The sequence below is a fragment of the Pararge aegeria genome, chromosome 13, assembly GCF_905163445.1.
Source record: "Pararge aegeria chromosome 13, ilParAegt1.1, whole genome shotgun sequence".
NCBI lineage: Eukaryota > Metazoa > Arthropoda > Insecta > Lepidoptera > Nymphalidae > Pararge > Pararge aegeria.
In genome coordinates, this window is record NC_053192.1 from 9220474 (window position 1) to 9246831 (window position 26358).

A 26358-nucleotide genomic window follows, 5' to 3' on the forward strand; every position below is an offset into this window, starting at 1 on the left:
TTGAGCAGGTAATTATTTACTTTGTATGAATTTGTTATAATATGTAGATGTATCTTAACGTAGTTCATGACATCATTATTTTTTATTTGACATCGATGCTTATAATAATTATTTATTCGACATTGAATTAAAGATCGGTTTAGTTTTCAACCTATGTCACTTTTTTGTTAGTTGACAAAGTAGATACGTACCTAATTGAGTTAGTAATAATAAGGTATGTTAAATGTTTAAAGTTCATGAAATCGTTATTTTTGTTTGCCCTCGAAGCTATTTAATTATTTGGCCATTTAATTAAATCGGTTTCGTCTTTAATCTATTTTAACATCAGATACTCGCTTATTTACTTTTTTATTAGTAGACAGGTTATTGCACTAAAAGTGACGATGCAGTCTGAGATGGTGGCGCGGTAACCTAGAAAGGGTGTGGCAGTTTATTGAACCTTAGTTCCTAATTGGGTTCTACGCGGTATCGTACCGGAACGATGAATCGCTTGTTGGCATGATAGCGGTGACTAACATCGGCCTAAGGTCGGATTTCTAAGGTCAAATTAAAGTTCAAGGTCAAACCTTACCAAATTGAACTAAGGATTCATAAGTAACACCACCAGGACAGTTATAGCATCAGATCAGGAATAAAAAACTTTACAAAGATTTTTTTTTTTATTCGTAGGATCTATACTAATTATAATAAAACTGTAACTGGAAGATTTAAGACTGTAACGAAAGAACGCGCTAATCTCAGAAAATGCTGTTTCGATTTTTTTTTTGTTTGGTAGTAACAATTAATAAGTATGGCTATTATATAGTATATAACATCACGCTTCGACCGATGGCTACTATCATTATTGAGACAAGTTGCAAAAAATATCCTTTTTGAGAGATTCTGATGTGTGCGATCGTGATGGTAAACGTTACGCTGAACGACGGAAGTATGTCGGAATTGTTGTTTCTTTAAAGTTCTATAAAACAGTCCGCGACAACATATACGACTATTTTTTTGAAGTCAACTCATTCGCGGACAAAGTCGCGCGGGTCCGCTAGTATCTTATAAATTTCATTAATTTTGCTAAGCATAGCATAGTAGTAGTTTGTAGGAGACATTTTAATAATATAATTTTGTATTATTTTGTTCTTATTGTGACAATATAGGCGTAAAATAACAGTTACAAAGTATGTAATGAGAATTAAATATAATGATTTCAAATACCGACTTCTAAAGCCACTTTATACATAATTTTATTTTTACGCGTATTTTGAAGTCGTTCGTCATATTATATGCCCGCCCGACTTCAAAACTTTGGAAGTTGGTTCTTAATAAGAATTGTGTATCTGTCAATTGAATTAAAAGATTTACAACGAAGTCTAAAACGAAATGTTTTCTACAAATTACTTTATAATTACAATTTTATATATCATACCTAAGGAAGCGATGATAGCGGTCGTTAGGACTTCGGCTTCACTTTTCGGATCCCAGCATGCACCTTTAACTTGTCTATGTTATGTGCGTTTTAAGTTATTCAAATATCACTTGCTTCAACGGTAAAGGAAAATAATCGTGAGGAAACCTGCATGCCCGAGAGTTCTCCATAATGTTTTCAAAGGCGTGTTAAGTTCATCAATCCGCACTGCGCCAGCGTGGCGGACTAAGGCCAATCCCTTCTCATTGTGGGATGGGACCCGTACCCTGTAACGGGTTTATATGGAATGAAAGAATGAATGAATGAAATCTTATATCTTTAAACGAAATCTTATATCATGAAATTTAGTATACAGGGGATTTCGGGGGCGATAAATCGATCTAGCTGGGATTCATTTTTAGAAAATGTCATTTTTTTCGTGTTTTCGGTAATAACCGATTTGGTGCAGACGAAGTAGTGTGTCTATAAAATAAGAATTATTACTCTAAAACATGAGTTAAAGTAGCATTATTTTAATAATATTAAAATAATGCTACTTTAAACGATGGGGCTTACACCGATTAACATTTTATTGAAGTCAGATTTACTTGCATTATTAATACTATGAATTTTATCTCCACCTAGTTGAAACTGGGTCCACCTATACGATAAAGTTCGATTCGTGGAATTGAAGCGGTATCGTCCTCGAGAGGTCGGCGCTTGAACTTGCAGCGGGTGATGAACCTGCCAATATCTCATTAGTAATGTTCACGCTTCATTTCAAGTAATTTACACTTTTCCTTCTACCTATTCAATCAGTTAGACGGCCGACTGGCGCAGTGGGCAGCGACCCTGCTTTCTGAGTCCAAGGCCGTGGGTTCGATTCCCACAACTGGAAAATGTTTGTGTGATGAGCATTAAGTGTTTTTCAGTGTCTGGGTGTTTATATGTATTTTCTAAGTATTTATGTATATATAATTCATAAAAATATTCATCAGTCATCTTAGTACCCATAACACAAGCTACGCTTACTTTGGGGCTAGGTGGCGATGTGTGTATTGTCGTAGTATATTCATATTTATTTATTTAGTACAGAATAATCCTTACTAGCCGGAGGACGCGGACCCGGGTTTGATTCCCGGCAGGGACTATTTGGAATTTATAATTTCTGAATTTTCTCTGGTCTGGTCTGGTCTGGCTTCAGTCATGGCTAGTTACTTTCCTACCTACAAAGACGTGCCGCTAAGTGATTTAGTGTTCCGGTGCGATGTCGCGAACAAACCGATTAGGGGTATGAGTTATGACTACCAAACTCCCTAACAGGTTGGCCCGCTACCATCTGAGAATGCATCACCACTAACTAGCAGGTGAGATTGCAGTCAAGGGTTAACTTATAGCGGACTAAAAAAAAGAAAGTACTATATTACTAGTATTAAGAACATACCGGAACCGTGTACGCTACTTATATTGAAGCATGAATAACCACTCCACTTTAGTAGTGTTTCTCGAACAGGCAGTTAGTCATTTCATGCCATTTAGCAGTTGATAGTAATTATTTTACCTCTAATGTTCTGCACGTGTACCATAAAATGGGGAAAATGGGAAAAGATTGTGAGCTAGCAACATTCGGGTGTTGAGTTAGACGTGCTACCGAAAAATTAACCTTTGGCTTTAGAAAGATACGAGTACCTATTCACGGCTTAGCAGGCAAGTAAGTAAATTGATCTACACAAAATTGTATGGAAATAGCTTGCATACTGGAGACAAAGAATATATTTTGTCACGGGAAACAGGTTGTATATGAGACTCGTTGCCTTACAGAATATATAAATGTATAGAATTTACGATTACAGTATACGAAGTCCTTAGTTCGACTCCTGGGCAGAAAATTCTGGGTATCCAGGCAGCTAGGAAATTGGCGTTCCTAGGTTATTATTAGCGTGTGATAATAATCTTTGAAGTCCCTAAATGCATTAAAGTGGCATGGTGGGTCTAAGCACTTCATCTCTCTCTCCTATATAGTAAATAAAATAAACTCAGAGTAAAAAAGGGAAGACACTTAAAAGTCTCAGTAATTGATTATTTCTCTACTACCATTGTTTAAATCCATATGCTTTCAAAATGACAGTTTTTTATTAAAAACTTTAAAGTTCTAAAAATACGGATTATAAATAACCAAACAACAAACTATAAAATAATACTGCTGTAAACCATGGTAGTAACCTACCATATGTACGTGTCCAATTAATTATTAATTATCCCATTAATATAATTTATTGAATAAAATGTTTTTGTAACTTATTGAATAAATGGCAAACAATAAAGTGGCTTTAACAAATAGTTAATATAATAGGCATTCAATGAAAAAGTAAACATATTACGTTAACCTCGTAGACAAACAGCTTACAGAAAGACAGAAAACATGTGCAAAAACCAATGGTGAAGTCAATGTTCTATAAAATACCTACATTAAATACAATGCATTGTTGCCTTTCGATACCTCTGCAGCCGCTGTATTCGTGATCTGAATACATGAATATAAGTGTATCAACGGACATACAAAACGATATATTTCCTGAAATCTACCTCGTTGGTCTACCCGTGAACTAGGATTAGAATTCGTTGGTTATACAACGTATAAATGAAAACCGAAATAATAATTCACAGGATTTAGAAGCACATTATGTAGTGTCTCGGAGATTTTTCTGTGAAACCGAAAACCTAATAGTTTTTGAGTAAACCACTGCCACAGTTTTTACTGAAAGAAATCAGATACAGCCGTAACATCACCTGCAAAATTAAAGACATGTGACTCCTGTCACTTTATCAGGTACGCGTTGCGTGGCGTATGTACTATGGGCGTGTCGGTCTTTTATCTTCAATAGGGTTGTCATAAGTTAACTCTTATATAATGTTTTGAATTCGTTTGTATGGAAAAATTAATATAATATTCTTTTGATTTAATATTATTACAGGCTGATTCCTTAAGAAATGTAATTATGTAACCTTTTAATAGTATTTCGTAATTCAGTAACACGTTATATATATTTTTTTATATAAAAATTGAACATATTTGCAAAATAACTTGCACGGCTGGTATGGCATCAGAGATTTTGAAGATATATCTCCTCTGACAGTTTAATCCACTGAGAAAGGGTTGTGATTATGGCCAAATAAAATTCGTGTTTATATTTCGTATACGAATTACAATAATGATAGGTACTCGAGTATTTAGACATAGCATAAAGTCAAAGTCAAAGTCAAAACCCAGTATTTAGATATTTATATTTTCGTACAAATACATTAATATTATGCTGTTGCCAATAACAATAAAGTGCCCTACGTAACCACGTCATATGTAAGCATTTATGATTGAACTTGACGCATAGTTCTTTTACAGACCATATTATCTTATATATGTATCTACGTATATAGTACAGCAAAAAAATATGGCATACACAAAACGAAATAATCAGATTAGATACATAACTATATATGCTACAAAAAAATCTTCTTTATTAAATAGCTCTATTTTACGCCATCAGTTGGCATCGCCAAGCAAGACTCGCCGCATTATATATTTAACATCAAAAGTAAACTGTACATATTGTTCATAATAAAGACCAGTGTCGACTGCCCAAGAGCTGTGCGACCGGGCCTACTGATTTTACTTATCTAGTTAATTTCACATTTAACAAACCTGTATCGTAATTTGCCTTTTATGATGTTTGCTTCCCTTTTGGAAGGACCGAGTTCGATCCTCGGCACGCACCTCAATTTTAGGAGCTAAGCGCGTTTTAAGCGTTTAAATATCAATTGTTTCAACGGTAAAGAACACCTGTATACATGAGAGTTCTTTATAATGTTCTCAAGTGCTTGTGAAGTCTACCAATCCGCACTACTTTAGCGTAGTGGATCACGACCTAAACTTTTCTCTTTCTGAGAGGAGACCCGTGTCCTGTAGTGGACCGGTAATGGTTGATGATGATGATGTTTGTAACACTGGAATAGACAACAACACGTAAATAGATACATCTACTCGTACGTCGCATCACCCTAACAAGAGCATCCGCATAATCTGCAATCACGACAACGATGCAATTTATTTGATGACCCCTGCACATAAATTAAATAAACACCTCTTAATATAATCCAAGTGCCATTACCAGTACGGTTGCTACCTGATTTAGATTAAAAAATTGCTGTCACTAGCGAACTTCACTCATACTTTATATTTACCTGTTCTTCGTGGTATAAAGTAGCCATCATTTTCAGCCTCTTAATGTAGTATATAGTTCTCAACATAAGCCTTCTCTCTCAAATAAAAGAGCACTGAGCTCTACGTTACTCTAATGGGTAGGAAGACAACTTCAATTTCGTTTCCAAGGTCAAACCGTTGCGTTTAACTTTGCGTCTATCGTTAGACCAATCAAAATAAGCGCGCGTTCGAGGATCGAGGAACTGCCTTGTGATTGGTCGCACGCAGGACGCATGAACGCTTCTAAGGGTGTGGGTTGGCCGCGGCGGTTTGGCTTTCGCGTAACTAAGTACCGGTATGGTAAATTTTCTGGGCAGAAACACGCAACGCCGAGCAATTAATGGTCCTACCCTTGGATCAAGACCTAATCTGTAGTGAACGCGCTCGCGACTAGACGAACCAGGTATCTCAAGTTTAGACCTCTGCTTGCAAAATAGTCTAAACCTGACTGGAAAACAATTAAATTAGTTTTCTTTCATCACCTCAACGAATTTCCACTGCTGGTCGTTCGTATATTTTGTAGGGAGGTCTGGCTCCCGGCGACTCGTTTGATGACATCTATCCCCCTCGTCGGGGGCTACGAATACTGCCTTTACCGATGCGAGGTCTCCGAGCTATGTGCCCCGCCCATTGCCACTTCAACTTCGCGACTCGTTGATCTATTCGGTATCGGTGGTTCTTCTTGGGATCTCCTCATGTCTTATTAAGAGCCCTCTCCATCGCTCGCTGTGTGACTCTGAGTCTTCTTATGAGACTCATAGCCACGATGGAAAGCACAAAAAAGGTATCTTAGATTACTGAAAACTTATATTAATGCCCACTACTTGCGTCCATCTGAAAGTATTCTGCGGTTCGGAAAATTAGGTAACCCGGACCAACGCATGACACAAATATTAAAGTCTGATATCTGAGTAGAATATGAAATATACTACTATAATATTATTTCAAACTAGCGGACCCTCGCGACTTCGTCCGCATATGAGTCAATCGAAAATTTAGAACAGATCTGATGCTAACATCATAGACAAATGCTTCATAGTATACACTTTCAAATAAAAAAGAATTATTGAAATCGGTTCAAATTTAACGGAGCTATTAAGTAAAATTGATTAAAAAAATTATCTCGTTTCCCGGAGAAAACTTATTGTTTATCGAGATAAAAGGTATCCTATATGTTGACCCGGAATGTCAGCTACCACTATACCAAATTTTATTTAAATCCGTTAAGTAGTTTTCATGTGATGCCCGGACAGACAGACAGACAGACAAAAATTAAATAAAAATCTGTTTTGGACTCAGTATCGATTATAATAATAATAATAATAATTGTCTTTATTGTGTCTCATTTACAATGGATTCTTATAATCTAAGGAACGGTAACAACTGTGTTAGTTAGAAACTGTGTTACAGCTATTAACGCCCACCTCCGGGTTTGCTTAAAAACAAAAAGACTAAAACAAAGAAAAATTAAAATATTACAACTAAAACAATACAATTTACAATTTTATAATGTACGTGTTCGTGTATGCGTATGTGTGCGACAGTGCGTTTGTGTATGTGTTTGTGTGTGTATGCGTGCGTGTGTTAGTGTGTGTGTGTATGCGTGCGTGTGTGTGTGTGTGTGTGTGTGTATGAGTGTTCGTGCGTGTATGTACGTGTGAGGGTTCCGTGGTTTTGAGTATGTTTTACAAGCAAGATCTGCAAAGTTAGTGCCTTTAATTTGAAGTGACGATAGTTTCCGTATCAGTATAGGACAGCGTCTTAAGCCACTTGGTAGTATAGTATTTACAATTTCTGTGATTCATCGGGTATATTTTTAAGAAGTGATTTATTTTGTTGTACAATATTGGACTAGCAGATTAGAAATGCCTTCTCGCAAGTTTGGTTCTACAGGGTTTGATCTGGCAAACTTTGTCCGACCTTCTTTTATTTAGAAGTGTGTCAGGAACAAAATGTAATAGTTTATGCTTTCGTATGATAACTTGGAGAATGTACATTTGTCTGACCGCTAAGACATCACATTTTTCATATAACTCACGCGATGGAAAAAGGGTTGGCTTCCCAAGCATTACTTTTAGGATCGCTCTTTGAGCTCGTTCTAGCCGTAAAAGTAGTGTTTTTCCGCAGCTTCCCCAAATAGTGATGCAATAAGTTAATATCGACTGTACAATAGCAAAGTACACAGTTTTTAAGGTGTTCATGTCGAGTATAGGTTTTAAGTTTTTAACTATGTATATCATTTTCCTACTTTGTCCAATTAGTTTATTAACATGGGGATCCCATGACAGTGTGTCATCAATAATTACTCCCAAATACTTTATTGAACTAACACGTTCCAAAACATTACAACCACAGTTAGCAATTTTAAAAGCACATGTATGGGCTTTTATAAAGAACGATACATTAGGTTGTGTATTTCTTTTCAAAGAGAAAGTTATATATTTACTCTTGTCTAAATTTAGTGACAGCCTATTAGATGAGAGCCATGCCATTATTATTTCCAATGCCTTTTCAGAAGTTTTCTGTGTGTCGATCCAACTTATACCCCGGACAATTAAAGCCATGTCATCTGCATATGCTACTATTTTAACATTTTGCAGGGATATATTGCATAGTTGGTTGATGTAAATAAGGAAGAGCGTTGGACCTAGAACACTTCCTTGGGGAACCCCGTACGTCAGGATCTCATCTTTGCTTATGCAGTTTCCAATTTTGACGCATTGAGTACGATTTGTTAAATAATCTTTTAGTATGCTTAGTACCATTCCTCTTATCCCGATTTCCTCCAATTTTTGAACTAAAATTGGCACAGAAACAGTGTCAAAAGCTTTCGAAATATCAAGAAACAAGCCTATCACTTTCTCCTTCCCGTCAAGGCTTTTAGTTATTTCACCAGTGAGCTCTAAAATAGCATCTTCTGTGGATCTCCCACTTCTAAAGCCAAATTGATGCTTAGACAGCAAATTGAATTTATTTAGGTATTGGATAAGGCGATTATTAATAATTTTCTCAAGAACTTTCGATATAGCAGAAAGAATAGCAATTGGACGGTAATTATTAATGTTGCCTCTGTCCCCGGTCTTGAAGATAGGGTGTATAACCGCTCTTTTAAAGACAGAAGGAAAAATTCCCCTAGAGAAGCAACTGTTAAAAAGATGTGAAAGGACAGGTGCTAAAATGTGTCTGGCTTGTTTTAACACAGAACAAGGGATGTTATCCCAACCCGTAGCACAATCTCCACGTAGTCCAAGAATGACACTTTCAATTTCTTCTTTATTACAACTATATAGAACCATGGAGTTAGCTTGTACTACAAACTGAAAACAAGGATCATATACTCTTGAGCAGTCATTCGAGGCAGCTACATTTACAGCTAGACTTTCACCAATACTTGCAAAAAATTTATTGACAGTATTGACAGCAGTGTTGTCATCACTAGATATACCTAGTAGTTCTGTATGGCTAGTCTTGGTCAAATCCAGGTTAGCTACTCGTTTAATTAGGTTCCATGTGGCTTTAGGCTTAGATTTATTACGTGTAAATTCATTACGGTCGTATTCCCGCTTAACTTTTTTAATAAGGTTGTTGCAAAAATTTCTGTAGCGTATGTATATATTTTTTTCTGTTTCATCATTTGGATATTTCTTTGTTTTTCGAAATAATTTGTCTCTGTGGCGCATGCAACGTAAAAGGCCTTGCGTGATCCAAGGTTTAAGAATTTGCTTTTTCTTGGGAATTATTACTGTGCGCGAGTGGCTTGCAACTATAGTAGTCAGCATGTTAACTAGAGTGTGTGCATGTTCTTCTGGTTCTTCAATATTTAGTAGCATAGAGAAATCAGTTTTCTCTAGCGTTGTTACCACTGCTTCCATGTCAAATCGTTTTACAGAGCTGATACCGTTAGTGATACTGATATCTAGATCACAACACAATATCACCGGCGAATGGTCAGTTATTAAGGAGTCGAGCACAAGAGTAACAGTCTTTTTGTTTGTTTTTAATATAACATGATCCAAACAGCTCATATCACGCGTGGGGTAATCATATGCCGGTAACATGGCGTGAGATGCTGTAACATTTAAATATACGTCAGAGTTTGGATCTTTACTGTTGGATGAAATGTTAATATTTAAATCACCAACAAGTGCAATAGTACTAAAGCGTTTCAGATTCGTTAAGACATTGTCTAGGCTGGATAAAAAATTGAATATGTTTTTGTATGAAGGGGATCGATAGATGGCAATTATAACTAACTCGTTACGATATTTTAAAACTAGACAGTTTGCATCACTAAAAAGAGGTTCTTCCACAGTTATATCGAGGCCATCCCTAACATAAACCACTACACCGTCGTTTTGGTTCTTAAAACTAGTCTTGTAAGTTACGAATCCCGGCAACGATGGTAGCAGAGGAGATTTACTCAGCCAACATTCAGTCAATACAAGAACATCAACTGGTGAGCCGATGCGTTTTAGAAGAATAGTTAAGCTGTCGAAGTTACAGCTGATACTTCGTATATTCACATGCAACAGCATTATTGCTTTGTTATACTTACTCATATAATAGGTACATTGTTCTGCGCTACAACGATAAGAGTTTAAAATTGATAATAGATTTATATCGTTACCTATCTGTATTCGATCATCCATTTTTAAACTGGAAATTAGACATTGGAGCATTTTTATAGGAGCTTTTATGTTGGTAAAATTTATATAACTCTACTGAAATATTAACAAAAAAGTTTCGATTTAAACTGTGGGAAAGTGATTTGCTTATACATGGTACAAAAATATATATTGAGTAGAATATCGTCAAAGGCAGTTGCTCGCTTGCGTAAAAAGAATAATAATATATTTGTTTAAGTGTAATTTTTGTGAATTGAAATGTAATATGAGTGTGTTTTGTAAGGGTAAAAATAGTTTTAAAATGACTAAAGATATTTTCCAGAGTGTTTTTTCGTTTAGTTGATAGACATTTATGAATTAAAGCAACAAAAAATATAGCTAAGATAACAGAAATGAAAATTTGCATTTGAATGAACCAAACGTTAATATAGTTACAGGCTTTGTAAGTTAGTCATGCCGGCATTTCTTTTAGTTTCAAAAGTTCAGTTTCATCACGTATACGCAAATACTTCTCTCCTTCTCTCCTACGTAGAAACACCTTACCGTTTGATACCCAACAATACCGATAATCTTTAGTTTTAGCAAATTCGCGGGCTAAAAAGAAAACTTTCTTAACTTTAAATGTTAAGTTCTCCGATATGAATATTGGCGTTGGGGTATTTTCTATTTTTAAGAACTCTGTGTCCAGGCGTTGTTTTTTATTGTATATTCTATACATTTTAACAATTTTTTCTTTTAGAATAACGCTTGCCAAATCAACAATTATAGTCTTACGGGTTTGCTCTCGGGAGTTTATGCGAAAAATGTCATTTATGTCATGAGGTTGCAAAGAGACGTTAATTTTCTTGCTAATGTTAATTGCGGTGTTAATCAAACTATCTTTGGTTTCTGTGTTACTTTGTGGTATATTTCTGATTTCTATACATGTAGATTTCGACTTTCGCTCAAGAGTTTCTAATTTTTCTTCCATTAACTGTAGCTGATGTAGGTAGTTTTTTCGTTCCGATTGGAGGTCATCTATACGTGTATTAAGACTGTCGCAGGTATTTGACAAAAAGTCAATTGAAGTTCTCATTTCCGAGTTTTGTTTTAAAACCTCTTCCATCTTATTATACATTTTATTAAATTTTACATCTTGTTCTGTTTTAAATTCTGTAAATAGATTTCTCATTTCCGACATAAAGCTTTTAATTTCAACACTTATTGTGTCTCCCGAGCGTTTGCGCCTTATATGGAAGGGTATGTTTGGTGTATTTTCATACTCAAATTCCATGTCTTTAGGTAAGTTTTGCTCTGACAAGCCTCTTGAGAAAGTAGGTACATCACCCGTCGGTGGTGGAGTACGATTAAGCGGCATGATTTAACAATAAAAGTACCAGGACAGTATAAGTGTTCGAATGGTCACGCTCGACAGTCGCACAGGCGAGGTATTATGCGAAGTACTGCAAAATAGTGTCGTCCTTTTCTGTCAAGTCAAGCGGCCGAGTACTGTTTTACTGTCGCGTCGCAATTTTTAAACGGGCAACAGTCTGTCTCGACGCGATCGTTGTGTACGTATGTGTGTATTGGATCACTCACTCTGCTTTTTGTGTTGGTCAGTTCCTAATAGTGGCTCTTGTAGATTTATGCACTCCTATTTTTGGTTCATGTTTTGATTAAGTAAAATAATTTAGATTCTTGCAAGTTACTAAAATAAATATCAACACGTCTATACTCCACAGAGGTCCGGAGGGAAGATTATAAATCCGTCTACCGTCATCTGTGTACCGTATACCGTCAAAAAGTTTTAAAATATATTAAATGTACAGAAATCTTCCAGTTACAGTTTTATTATAAGTATAGATTTCATGTAAAAGAAACCTTGGTTTTTGAAAATTCTGTTGTGTAAAAATGTAAGTAGCCAACCCCGTTTATGCCGCTTTGCTGCTCCCGTTTATTCAAACCCTGAGTCTGTACATAGCTACATACGCACTCACCAAAACCCGAGCAGCTAACTATCGACGTTATAATCAGCCGACTTACTACGACTTGTATTTGTAGGTACAGACGTTGGATATTGGTGATTGTTTTACATTCAAGATATTATATGCTTTCCCACCGTGCCCGCGCTGCGTAAACACGTCAGTCAAATATGGGCCGAATAATAAGTAGACCCGGTATTCTGACGTGGGCTCAGAATACCTGGAACACTCTAAGTGGAAGATTTTCCACGCATAAATCTACATTTGTATAACTTACGTCACATAAAAAGAGTGCATTACAAATACATTTACATATTGCCTATTTTTAAATGTTATACCTAAGATTTTTAGAAGACATTGGTTCATAATCAAAGCTAAGCGCGGTCCATAATTTTAACTGTTCTTGTTTATTTCAATAAATGCTTTATCTGTAGTAATGCTGCAATTTTTGTATGATTAATTGCTTGTATGTTGTAAATTTTTGCACATCGCAAGATTTTTAATGTTAAAAGAAGTCCCGTACAAAATTAGAATTAACTCAACCTTCTATTGAAAAATAATGTTTAAAAATAGGTCTTATTTTGAGTTTGAAGCAAGCGTCTACATAATAAGTCGTAATAATTAAATATAACTCAGCTATTGATATAATTTAATTAATTGCAATTTAATTTTGTAGGTTGCCCTGGACGAAGTCGATCGTCTTTGCTCTTTTTAAGTGACGCAACCTATAAGATCAACGTGATCCTTTATCCGTATGTTAGTGTATGGAGTTGAGACGAAAGATAAGAAAGCATTGTATTCGTACTCTGCTCATGCATAATCACTAGTATTTTCAGCATTCATAACATTGGCTTTTTAGCATTTCGCAATCGTTTTCTTGCCATTGTGTATTTTTTTTTATATTTGGTAACAATGAAGTTTGCAAATTTATTCGGTTATTTTTCACAGGCTTTGGCGGTCATATGTAGCTACTTAAACGAATTAGTATATTGCCTGATTTTAACGTGACGTAATAGTTAGCTATTAATCTCATTCTCAGTAAGATAATTTCAGTGTTCATACATTTTTAGGATATTTAGTTTAAGCTTAAACATACCTATTTAGTATTAAATATGAATTATATTGATAATTCGTTGTGCCTCTTGGTTTCACACGCGCCAAGTTAAGCAGCAATTAGTTGAGCCTACACGTCAAACAATATAGGGCTAACGGAAATATTTTTTCAATTTTACTGTTAGTTCCAGACTCAAATTTTTTCTATATTATTAAATACTATTATTATTATTATTAAATATATATTATTAAATACTATAGAAAACATAGCGATGCAATTTCATAATCATTTAAGGTGTGCGGAAGTTTAACTATGGGAGCTTACGCATCATTTAAAACCTATAATCACATAAACGGGGGTCGTCCCGGGGGTCGTCCCGGGGGTCTGCAACTACAGTTTTTCCTACCTTATATTTATCATTCTCTATCCAACCACTGACTGGAAGAAAGATCTGTGGCCTAGTAGCAGCACCAATAGGGAAGGTAACATTGGATGGTTGGTAGGTACAGATTATAGTCCAGTTTTTTTTAATTTTTTTATTCCACTACAAGTTAGCCCTTGACTTCAATCTCACCTGTTGGTAAGTGATGATGCATGCAGTCTAAGATGGTAGCAGCCTAACCTTTTAGTGAGTACCTAGTCATACCTCTTAGAATTTTCTACGCGACATCACGTCTTTGTCGGTAGGGTGGTACTAGCCACAGTCCTCCTACTTAAATTCACAGCGCTCACCGCTGCGCCAGTGAGGTAGGTACAATTGTAATATGAGTAAGTATAGATTTATATTATATTACCTTCTGTTTAACAATTTTTCGTTAAGGTAAGAGCAGAAATAATTAAAGCAATTAAATATCACTTGCTCAACGGTGAATGAAAACATCATGAGAAAATCTGCCTGAGAGTTCTCCATAATGTTCGTAAACGTGTGTGGAGTCCATCAATCCAAAGAGGATCCGGAGGAGTCCCGAGCCCTGTAGTGGGCCGATAACGGGTTGATATGATGATGAGAGCAGGAAGGCTTAATTGCGTTTAGGGTAGGTCCGTACCTCGAGGCTCGCGTTCTTATTTGACATTTAAAAATAAAATTGGAATAAAAATATTCTTGAAATATTTATTAGATTATTAATAATGTCGTATATTTGTCGTATAAATACAAAAAATAATAATATAGAGGCCAATAAGGATGTTAAAAAGTGAGGAATAAACAACACTAAGTACCTACTAATATTTCCTCCAAAGATCGTACTGATCATTAACTTATATCCAAACCTACGTAATAAATTGAAGGATACGGTATACGTTATGACAAATAACCTTATTTAGACATCTACTTAAATAATAGAGGTTTAAACCGGTTAGTATAGAGCATAGTTTGGTATGCTCTGATGATCACTGATGAGATAGGCCTTCTACTAAGATATATAAGAATAGCACGCGTAAAGCCAAGTCCGTTTGAAATGCTAAGCTATTCGCCTAAACTTGAACCTACCGTTAGGGTCTTACCTTGAAATATCGTCAGAACAAAACAGTTTCCGACATCGTTCTCAATAGTTGTATGAAGTCTAAAAATCTGCCATAGGCTTGCGTGGGGAACACTTCTCATTATAGGAGAAGGCGAGTGCCTGTAACGGGTTGTGAATGATGAGTGTCACTGAATACTTACCAACAAATTACGAACAAATTCAGTGTTTCGTCACACTTTCGAATGTCAGAGCGTGACAAAACACTGAGAAACTATTCAAATGTTATTATACGTTTTTTTTATAAGGCCCTTAGTCTTTAGTAACTGCTGTATAAATGTATTTTCTGTCTTTCTTTTTCCAATAAAAGTGTATTGTTAATATGACGCCCACGAAAGAAAACTCTTTTGGCTCCTGCCTGTGGGTGGGAACACTCGGGGAAACTGTTAAGGTTAAATAAAGAAAGCTCTACCGAATTAAACTCTCGGTCGTCTAGTCTGAATTCATTTTGTTACTTGCCTTTTGACCTTTATTAAAAGGTATTTATAAATTTCATCTACCTTATCATCAATGTTTTAATGTAGCGGCTCACTACAGGACACGGGTCTCCACTTCACACGCCTTTAGATAAGATTTTTAGAAGACATAGAAAAGTTAAAGGTTGGGGCCGGAGTTCGAACTCGCCGAAAGTGTAGCCGAAGTCCTTACCATTGGGCTGTCACCACTTCTATTAATTTCTTCTTCTTATTGCTTCTCAATTATTTATTAAATGTATTAAATGTATTAAGTACCTAATCTTGAAGAGTATAATTATACATGGTAATGAAGTTAGTAATTAAAAAAAACATACGTATAACATACGTAACCTCCAACGACGTTACCTCTCGTTGGAGGTAACGTATGTTATTTGTTCACTGTTCCAATATTATTTGTAATAATTTTCACTCTTCTGCTAGTTGTATATTTACGCTAACCATTATCTATTTGTGATTATTACCGAGATAAGAAATAACCTATGTCACTCTCCTCACTTTTGTTAGTAATTTGAAAAAAAAAACTCACTGAGAGGCTCGGCGTTGTTGCGTGTAAGAAACACAAATTGACACTCGCATTTATAATATCAGTAGTAAACTATATTTAGGGTTGCCATAACATCCGGTAACCAATACTGGATTATTTAGTACCTACATACGATGCACAAAATGGCGACTCGCAGCATTTCTAACTTCTTTCTTTAGTGAATAGATATTACTCAGATCAGTTAAAGGCTTTTAAATCTCGTTAATAGCAAGAGTGATATCAGAGAGTACTCTGATCTCAACTGTAAACGGTAAACTGTACAAAAAATACGGTGACCAATCAAAAATATTCAATACTAGCTGTTGCCCGCGTTTTTAGGCCGCGTTTATTACGGTTTTTTTTACAAAACCCGAGGGAATTGATGGTTTTCCTGGGGTAAAAAGAAAATAAATAAAGACACATACTACGACAATTTTCACAGCCATCTAGCCCCAAAGTAAGCGTAGCTTGTTTTATGGGTACTAAGATAACTGATGAATATTTTTATGAAGTATATATAAATACTTATAAAACACCCAGAAACAGAAAAACATTCATGTTCATCACACAACATTTTCCAGTTGTGTGAATCGAACCCACGGCCTTAGACTCAAAAAGCCGGGTCGCTGCCCACTGCGACATTCGGCCGTCTTAAGTAGACTATGCCACTCTTTCTTCTTACAACTAACTCTATGCCAATAATCAAGTTGGTTAGTTACGTAGTTGGTCGTAGAGTAAAAACAGACGAACAAACTCACTTTTGCATTTATAATATTAATATGGATGTAGCAACCCTAGATATACTCACATAATAAACTAATACAAATTAATTGCAATGGGTATTGTAAAGAGATTGTATCAATTTGGTTATATAAGAAAAACCATTTCGAATTTCACTATGTTATTATCTTATTAGTTTTTGCTATACGTTACCTGCGCTGAAATTCGGAGTAGATAACAAATAAACGTTTAAAATCACATTAGGTGAATGTAATCAAAAATTACGCAAGATTTATAGCTCTTACATGGGTAACATCTACCAAGTACGAGTAGTAAATATATCTTGATGAAAACCAAATTATTTGGTCTAAATAATAATTTAAAAATTTAACTTCTTTTATAACTATTTATAGTTAACTGCTATTTGGCCGGAAGTATACGCCGGTCTTTACGCCGCAAGATAAAAAAACAAACTGTGTCCGTCGTCGGACGCACGCTTCCTTGCAAAATCGGTTCGGCTAACTATAAAGCCGTGCATAGGTAACGAAGTTCATATAAGAAGAGACCAAAATTGTATCTTCTATCGCAGTTTTATCAACTCTCCGTACATCGGCGCGCAAATAATATAGATACGCTAAATTATAAACGAGGGTAGAATTTTTCTAATAGGCATGATGACTTATTTTGGAAAACAGCCCAATGATGTTCGGACGTTTCTACTAGATTTTTTTTTTTTATTTTAGATATTAAAGGTTTTGTTGATATAAATTGCAAATTATATTTTAAAAAAATATTACAGTTGAAAACGCTCGCTGGATCTCATGGCCGTACTCGTAACGTCATAGACAGAGATCTATTAAGTTCTTGTACCATAGTTAAGGATTATTGATTGTGATACGTGTTGCATAATTTTTAATTTTTAATACTTTTTCTTTATACATGAATTTTATATCATTATATAAATACAACACTTAAGCGATTATTTCTTACTTTCATCATGCTTCCTGTTATTCCCTGTCCCACACTAATCTCCCCTGTCAGGGGATAAAGTCGGAGGATTATATCTCCTGCCCACGTTAGCCGTGCTGGAAACGAGCCGAAGCCCTAACCACTAGGCTATCACTGCTGGAGTTTACTTACTTATGATTATATTATTAGTAATTGCGGGTTGCACTCACTACAATGACTCTGTTGGCGCGTGACCACGCGTGTGTGGAGTCATTTATAAGAACGGAACAACACAATTAGTGGCAATAAACGTAGACACAGTGTAGTAGAAATATTGGTGCAATCAAACAATTAAGTATTTATATTTAACTGCTTCGTTGGTCTTGTAGCGTGTCTGGCGACGGATCACGAGACCCTGGGTTCGAATCCTAGGTCTGGATAAAAAAAAAATATTTGTTTTCCCCTGTCAATAAATTCTTAGTATGATCCTGTAAGTAATACGTTGGTTGACGACTTCCCTGGCGACCCTCACCAGCGGGTGAGCACTGTGATCTCATGAGAACAATTCCGGGGTCCAATCCAAGGCAAGGGAAAACTAGTAAATTAATAGCTTTAGAATTTTTCCTTTGTGTCTGGTGGGAGGCTTCGGCTATGGCTGGTCACCACCATAGTAAAGACGTACCGCGGAGCGATAAGGTGTTCCAGTATGATGCCGCGTAGGAACCGATTAGGGGTTTGGGTTAAATATTAATGTTATACCCCAACAGGTTAGCCCGCTCCTACCTTAGGCTGCATCATCACTGGTGAGATTGCAGTCAAAAGCTAACTCGTAGTGTAATAAAAAAAACTGAATTATTTATAAAAAAAAAGACAGGAAGACAATTTTGGTGGCCAAATTGCTGCGTCACAATATCTTCAAGGCAACAAAATGCTTAAATTAAAAACGCACATAACTCCGAAAAGTTAAAAGAACGTGTCAGGGATCGAACTCGGTTCCCTCGAAAGGGAAGACTTCGCTTCACAGATGTATTTTTTTACAATATATTATGAAAATCACTCTTTATATATTTTTATCTATATTTTATACAGTTTGCGAGTATACTTGAGTAGATTTTCTTTTCTGTTTCGCGGTCACGCGTGACTGGCTGGCAAAAAAAGGCTATATAATAAAACGTTCAACGATTTGATGTGTGAAAATATATAAAAATGATTGTTTCGTGATTTCGCTAAGCAGTAGATACGCTACTTTCGAGATTGTCTCGACGCAATAATTCCCATGATTGTTTGAGCAAAACCGCGTTACTTCTTTTTTCTATCTATGCGAACACAATGGTAAATAAGAAATAACAGTAGATTAAACTCGATATTGATGTATTTCATGTCAAATTGAACTGCATATGAAACGTTATTGTATGTGTAGAAGATAGTCGCAAATTGCTTTTTGTGTCACCACTCACGTTTTATATCTTCGGTGATACCATTTTACTAACTTCTAACTTTGTTAAACTTTTACCCCCTTATCAGTGTTATAGGGCATAAAGTCGGAATTGTTATGCAGTATTTTGTCACTCTTAAACTGACAGTTCATCAAAAGTCCATTGCCGGACAAAAGGCCTTTTTTTTTCTCGTGGGAAAATCCTCACGAATACCACTACACTACGGGGAGGTGCAGTGGTTATGCCGGACTCTTACCGACTAAAACCCCACGGTGTCGCACACAACCGCAACCCAGCCAGCGGTGCCTACCGAGGCAGGCACTCCACTGTAACGCCATCGAAGGCACACCAGGAACACGGGATATGCCTTTCAACTCGAGGACTTAACTCAGACGGGCGACAAAATCCACCGGACAAAAGGCCTGTCTCAACGGAAGGGTTGGCCCATAATAGCCACGCTGGGCCTTGGGATGGGCCATCGCAGTAGATGGTACTAGTAGCAGCACAGAAGACGCTGCCCATCCTACGGCACCCGCGGGAATAGGAGAGGTGGTGACAACTGTATTCCAATCTGCAACACTGCAAAGCCAACCGTGAACGATTTTGCGTAATTCCATTGGAAGTCAGTTTATATAATGCTTCCTCCTGCACGGCTAGCATGGGTTGAAGACAATTATCTCCACGGGGTAATGATAAAAATCTATCTTCTCCCAGAGTTTTATCAACTCTCAGAGCATTGGTGCACAAGTGGAAATAATATCCAAATAATATATGCGTAATAATAAACGGTAGTAAACTTCTATTCCATATTCCCGTGCTTTAGCAGGTGGACACGTAACTTAGATCCGCTGCCAGTAGGGCTAGCACAGTCAGGAGACAAAAAATATATCCCCCGGCAAGGGATTAAGGTGTCCACCTGCTTAATCACGAACAGGAAATAGAACCAGTATACCTCCGTTTTAATCTCTCTAATTTTTTTTTTTTTAATTCTTAACAATGCTTAAAAATAAAATAAAAAACTCTATTAAAAATTTATAAAAAGAAACATCCACCCTCCGCTTGCGGGGCTTTTGAATGCCCAAGCAACCGGCGGTCAGGGCTCCAGATTGAGGAACCACCTCACAATACGCGCCGTTTCAAGGACTACTGCCTTCTGTATCCGACCCTTGATGCAACAACCAAGCGAAAGCTTCTTAAGATGTTAGTCGAAGCTTTTCGCGAGAAGACTATTGACTGAAACGACGATCGGAAACCCCCGTTTATTATTACATACATTGGAGAAGATACACTTTTATCCTTTCCTCGGGAAGATAATTGTCTCCTGCCTGCCTCTCCCTGCTGAAGGAAGTGATATTACAGCATTTAGTCCATAAGTCTGCATCTATTAAATTTATTTAACTTAGCAACAGCGGTTGAACCATTGTTCTTTAGTTTTTGCGGGATTTTTTTAGATCGATTGGTTTATTTAGAATGGTTGCTATGCGTCATCCGGCATGATCTTGATAAAAACCGTTTTTGCTAATCTCCCAGAGAGGCTAAAACTTAGTGTACAACATTTATCGATCGATGCAGAACTTCGCGATTATAAACCCCAATTTAATAACCCTAAAATAATTGCTCTCATAGGCTTGTCTCCGCCAAACTCCAAATATATTATGGATATCTTGTGTGTGAAAATGGATGCACTCATACTGCTTTTTTTTACTTAGTTTGTTCTACATTCGGGCAGACGATAAAATGGATGCACTCATACTCTTTTTGTTACTTAGTTTGTTCTACATTCCGGTAGACGATAAAATGAATGCACTCATACTGTTTTTTTTACTTAATTTGTTTTATATTCGGGCTGGCGATCCTTTTTTTTTCATTCATCAGCCATTATAGTTGCATGAAGTAACTCTATGATCCCAAATGATGACGAATTAATATCAGAAAAAAAGAAATCTTATGTTGAGATTCGATCATCATTATTATGACCACAGAATTAAGAGCATACAGAATCCGTATACACGACTAATATTGAAGCATCAAAAACCACTCCACTTTAGTACTGTTTCTATAACAGGCGGCTAGCCACTTAATTCATTTAGCAGCTGCAGTTGACGGTAATTATTTTACCTCTAATGTTCTAAATGTTTACAATAAAATGAGGAAAATGGGAAAAGTTTGTAAGGTAGCCATATTCCGCGTGTTTGAAGATGTGCTCGGGGCGTCTTCTCTGTTTGTATTTGGAATAAGGATTCTGTCTGTTCTCAATTTTGTTACCATGACATATAAATAAACATAACAAGTGAAAGATTATCTACTATGCTCATGTTCTTAAAAATTGATCTAAAAAGTTGTGCTGCAAATTCGAGTGATAGAAGTGATTTTTCGAATAAGTTGCTGATATAATCACATACAAACAAACATACTCTTAATTACTAACGTATGTAAAGTTAATGGACTGGCGTCTATTTGTTACATCCAGGTCACGACTCGTAGATTAGTGCCGCGATAAACACACTGGATTTAAACAAAGCAAAGCAATATGTAACCTAAATATACATATCTATAAATATAAATGGATACATCGGTTTACATAGTCTAAAAAACGCCCTTAATTGCTTAGCCATAATTGATAATGTGATGTTATAATTGTGGCTTTTGTTTCGCGACCTACAATGCATTGTATTTTTTTACACTATGCGACCGACCTGGGTCATATTATTATCTGATACATTTTGTACTTACATTAATGGTCTATAAATCTAAGCAACACGTTTTTTTTTTTTTATAAACATTTATAACCTAACCTAACCTAACAAACGCCCTTAAATGCTTAGCCATAATTAATAATGATAATGTGATAATTGTGGCTTTTGTTTTGCGACCTACAATGCAATGTATTTTTTTACACTATGCGACTGACCTGGGTCAAATTATTATCTGATACATTTAGTAATAGCTTACATTAATACTCTATACATCTTAGCAACATGTAATGCTTTTTTTAATTATATTAAATTGCACCATTACATACATTATCACATACTCACCAATATCAGATGTAAGGTACGCATTTGGTTATATAATTATAATAATCACTTAACTTTACTTGTACATGTACCTACCTATGATAAATAAATAAAATAAATAATTTGGTAGTACTAAGTAGAATAAGGTGAAATGTAATTTATAAGATTGTTAATAAAGGCTTTTATTGTTTATTATTATTTTCAACTTGTGGGGAATTTAATAAACTAATATAAGTATATTATTTATATACTAGGTGTCTCGTGCGAAGTATTTGCCCATAAAATACAAGCGCACCAATTTGACGTGGTGTTTTCTCAGCTCTCTCCTATGTGAGAGGAGGTTTTACTCTACTCTACTACTATATCGTTACGGAACCCTACGAGGCAAAAAAACATTTGCAAGGTTACGAAAACTTTTTGAAGATTTGCAAACACTTAAACCACAAAGGAGTTCCTTCCTGCGATTATAAATATATAGGTACTTATATACCGTTAAGTGTTCTTCCACTTTCGCTCGTATATATAAACATAGGTGATTAATTATGTGTGCGTTCACAGGATAATTATTTCATTCATTCATTTCATATTTCAATACATGCTTTATAGGATAAGCATGTATTGAAATATTGTTTTGCCCGAAAGTTAAAATAGAATTATTTTATTAATACAATTTTTTAATGTAAGCAGCATGAGGAATGAAATTTAATAAAATAGCGTAATATTCTCGTTGCGGGACATTCAGGTAACTAAATAAATAATCATGAACAAATTCATAAAATATTCCTGCCTGTGCTGATGTCTAATAATGTCGTTTCCACTGAAAGGTTTCTATGCTATTTCATATTGCGTTTCAAAATATTGTACAAAATTCAAATGATTCGTTTTCATTCAATTCTTAGACTTGTACAGGTAGAACTAGGATTCAAAATTGCGTGTCTGCACAGCGGGATTTAGCCATATTGTGCCCGTGGCCCGTTTTTGGAGTGAAGAGAGTCGTCAAGCCGTCAGGCAGCCATTATACTCGTTATCAGCGACACGACCTTCCTCGGGAACAATGGCGGTTGTGCCTACCGTACCTTGTATTGTGTGGATATATACTCGGATCGTCGCACGCGCAGCCTCGAGCATATATTTTTAGCTACAGGAAGGTTCGACGGTCATGTTTCCTCGAGAGCGTGCCTACATAAAACATGATGTCGCATGTTCTTAACATTTAATGCGAGAAACATAATAAAGAATTTGGCGTTACTTCATTTACTTCATGTTATGAATAAATTATAACAGAAATAAAGATAAAACACAGGTATGTCGTTACAGTGTACAGGTCTCTTCTCAGACTGAGAAGGGTGTTAGGCTGCCAGTCCACCGGAGCGGAGCGAGGCAGCGGAGCCGAGAAACGGAGAAATATTAACCAATAGGATTGCACAAAATCTCCGCTGCTCTTAAGTGAACCAGACACAGTACGCAACTGCGCTCCGCATTAGTCCGTTTCTCGGCTCCGCTGCCTCGCTCCGCTCCGGTGGACAGGCAGCCTAAGGGTCTAATACGCTGGCCAAGTACATATAGGTAGACTTCGCACACCATTGAGAACCTTACTTAGAACTCTATGGTTGGCATGGTTGTTTCCTCACGATTGTTTTCCTTCACCATTGACGCTAGTGCTATTTTAAGTTGCGCAAATTATATATTTTAAGTTTTTTTTTTGCTTAACTTTGCGGCACGACTGTATTTAGTAGCCAGACCAGAGGAAACATAAATCATAAATTCCCAAATTGGCCCTGCCGAGAATCGAACCCGAAACCTCCCACCTATAAGTAGCGCTCACGACTGAGCCAGGGAGAACCACAAAATAAGTTGATAGTGTGTAATTATAAATTATGTTTTATCAAGTTATTACTGTATCTAGCAATTTGCTTACGTCTTTGTCACATCATATCTCGACGAGGGATTCATAATGTGACACGCAAATCGCTTATCTAAAAGCGACATTGTATCATCCCGGTGCCCGAGCGAAACTAGGACTTCTGTAGCTTTAGTACAAGATTTGCTCGCTCGTCAAAGTAAAATGGACCCAATGTCACGCAGTTTCGAGTAGCAAATCCCGTGCTTCTGATCTTTGTTTTACTAACGTTCGGTCAAAACGTACTATACAAAACGTTGCGTTCTTATTAGGACAACTGTGTATAATTGAGTGAACACTAGATATGTTTATTTTATTTATTTATTTATTATTACCCTTTTGTACACCACTCAGAAAAACGAGACAAACACATGAAGAATGAAGCAGGATACAAAAGGCGGCCTTATCGCTAAGTAGTGATCTCTGCCAGGCAACCTTAGGATTAGGAAAACTAAAAAGAAAAAGAATAGGTGGGGTACACTATTTAGTACATACATACAAATATCTACATACTAATACGTAAACCAGACTACAGAAATACAAAAATACTATTGATAAATATAAAAAATAAATATACTAATACATATTTTAACATACCATAAATACTTAAATATGAGTTTGAGTAGATAAATAAATAATAATAGTCGTCTTTACTGAGCGAGTTTAGATACGTCATACGATTAAAAGATTTTTTCTAAATATCGATATATATGCCGTGTCGTGTACCTGTGCCGTGTGTTGACGGCAGATTAAAATACAGTTGTCACCACCCCACTTCTTCCCACGGGTGTCGTACGAGGCGACTAAGGAATAACAGAGAACTGACAGCTAGCGTCCTCTGTGCCACTACTAACATCTACTGCCTTTAGTCCAGCAGTGTACTGTAGAGATGATAATCCATAATCTTTAATTTTATCTTCTTTTTTTTTGTCCGCCCGGGTGAGCGATGTGGTTTATATAATTTGGGAATACTTAAATTTCACTCCATAACCACGGCCGAAGACTCCCAGTCTTCAGCTGTGGTTATGGAAGTGAAATTTCATCAATGAAAACAGCTGCTTTGAGTTACACTTAAAACAAAAATATTTACTATCGTCGAGAAATGATTAACATCCTTATTTTTTTTAATTAAAAGCAATGTTCAAAATTAATTACCATGTTTAGCCCTCTATGTCTGATTTGAATTTTTAGGGCTCATTTACCTATTGTCCTTGCAATGGGACACTTAGTATAAGAGACGACTTTAACGTTCCCGTACGTACTCATACATACAAAATGTCAACATAAATAATTCATATCGTCTTGCCTCTCGCGACATATTAATCTTAGAATATTACTTTTAGTTCCATTGTGAAGTTACTTATTTATTTTTTGTTTACACGTGTTATATTCCGAGCATTATGTTCTCCATCATCCATTTTGGTTTGTAGTATGTGAGCATGATGATAACCTGATAACCTGATCTCATCTCAAGAAATGTGAACGGCGGTATCTGCAGGAGCTCTCGTTATACGATTACGACCTGTTCGCTTTGTAAACATAAAAACTTCTGTATTTCGTTCATAATCATTCGCTTACTAAAAATTAAATAAAAAACACCTAACAACTAAAAAAAATTCGTACCTATTTATTTTCAAAAAGTATAACTTTTTTCAAACAATAATTTGTGAACGACAAAACCGTATTGTTTTCGCCCAAAGACACGAAATTCGCTTATTCGCCGATGTTAAACAGAAGATAGACTGTGTACTATTGTGTTTGTTAAAATAAATATAATGATATAATATATATATAATATCATTATATTTATTAAACTAACTGCTGCAGGTAAATTAAACTCCGATAGTATGAACAACGACACTATTAATCTGTGGTGTGGTTAACAAATCCTTTTGTAAACCACACTCGTGGGGGGGGGGGGGGGGGGGTATCGTTTAGTGGTGTTGTTAACAATGCATGCAGCTTTGGACAAACGCGTGACGTTAGTAGTCTTCTTATACTATATTTAGCTATGGCACTACCTACCAACTGTTTTCTTTGAAATAAGACTTGAATTAAGTAAAAATGTTCGTACGATGTCGATCCATTGCCATTTAAACGGCCGTCCCCGAGACTAAAAATAATTTATTTGGCAGTTTATCTGCCCCAAGTATTTTGTTTTCCTCAAGTGCAATAGCCCGAGATCTCGCCTAATCTCGTGCCGGTCGTTCACGTCACCGATAGTTTGTTTACTTAGATATGTTTTGAGATGACTCGCGTTTTACTTAGTTCATTTAGAAATTGCGTAATGTTTTTATATTATTATATATCTATAATCATACGCATGTTTTTTCCTCAACTGTTTTTTAAGTCACTGCGTAGTGCTTAATTATGAAATAATATTAAAGTTTCGAAATAAATTTCTAGTTAAAGGCAAGACTACATTTCTGTTCAATATCCATTTTGGTTAGTTGTAATAAAAGTGAAAATATTCATAAAGATTGAAATATTAGGCTCTATATATCTCCATCCTATGAGAATTGGG

The 26358-nt window shown here is 36.0% G+C and overlaps 1 protein-coding gene across 1 annotated transcript in view; it reads left to right on the forward strand.

Annotated features, from left to right (window-relative positions):
* The window catches only part of LOC120628642 (transducin beta-like protein 2), a 148525-nt gene that overhangs the window by 105344 nt on the left and 16823 nt on the right, over positions 1–26358 (forward strand). The window lies entirely within an intron of this gene.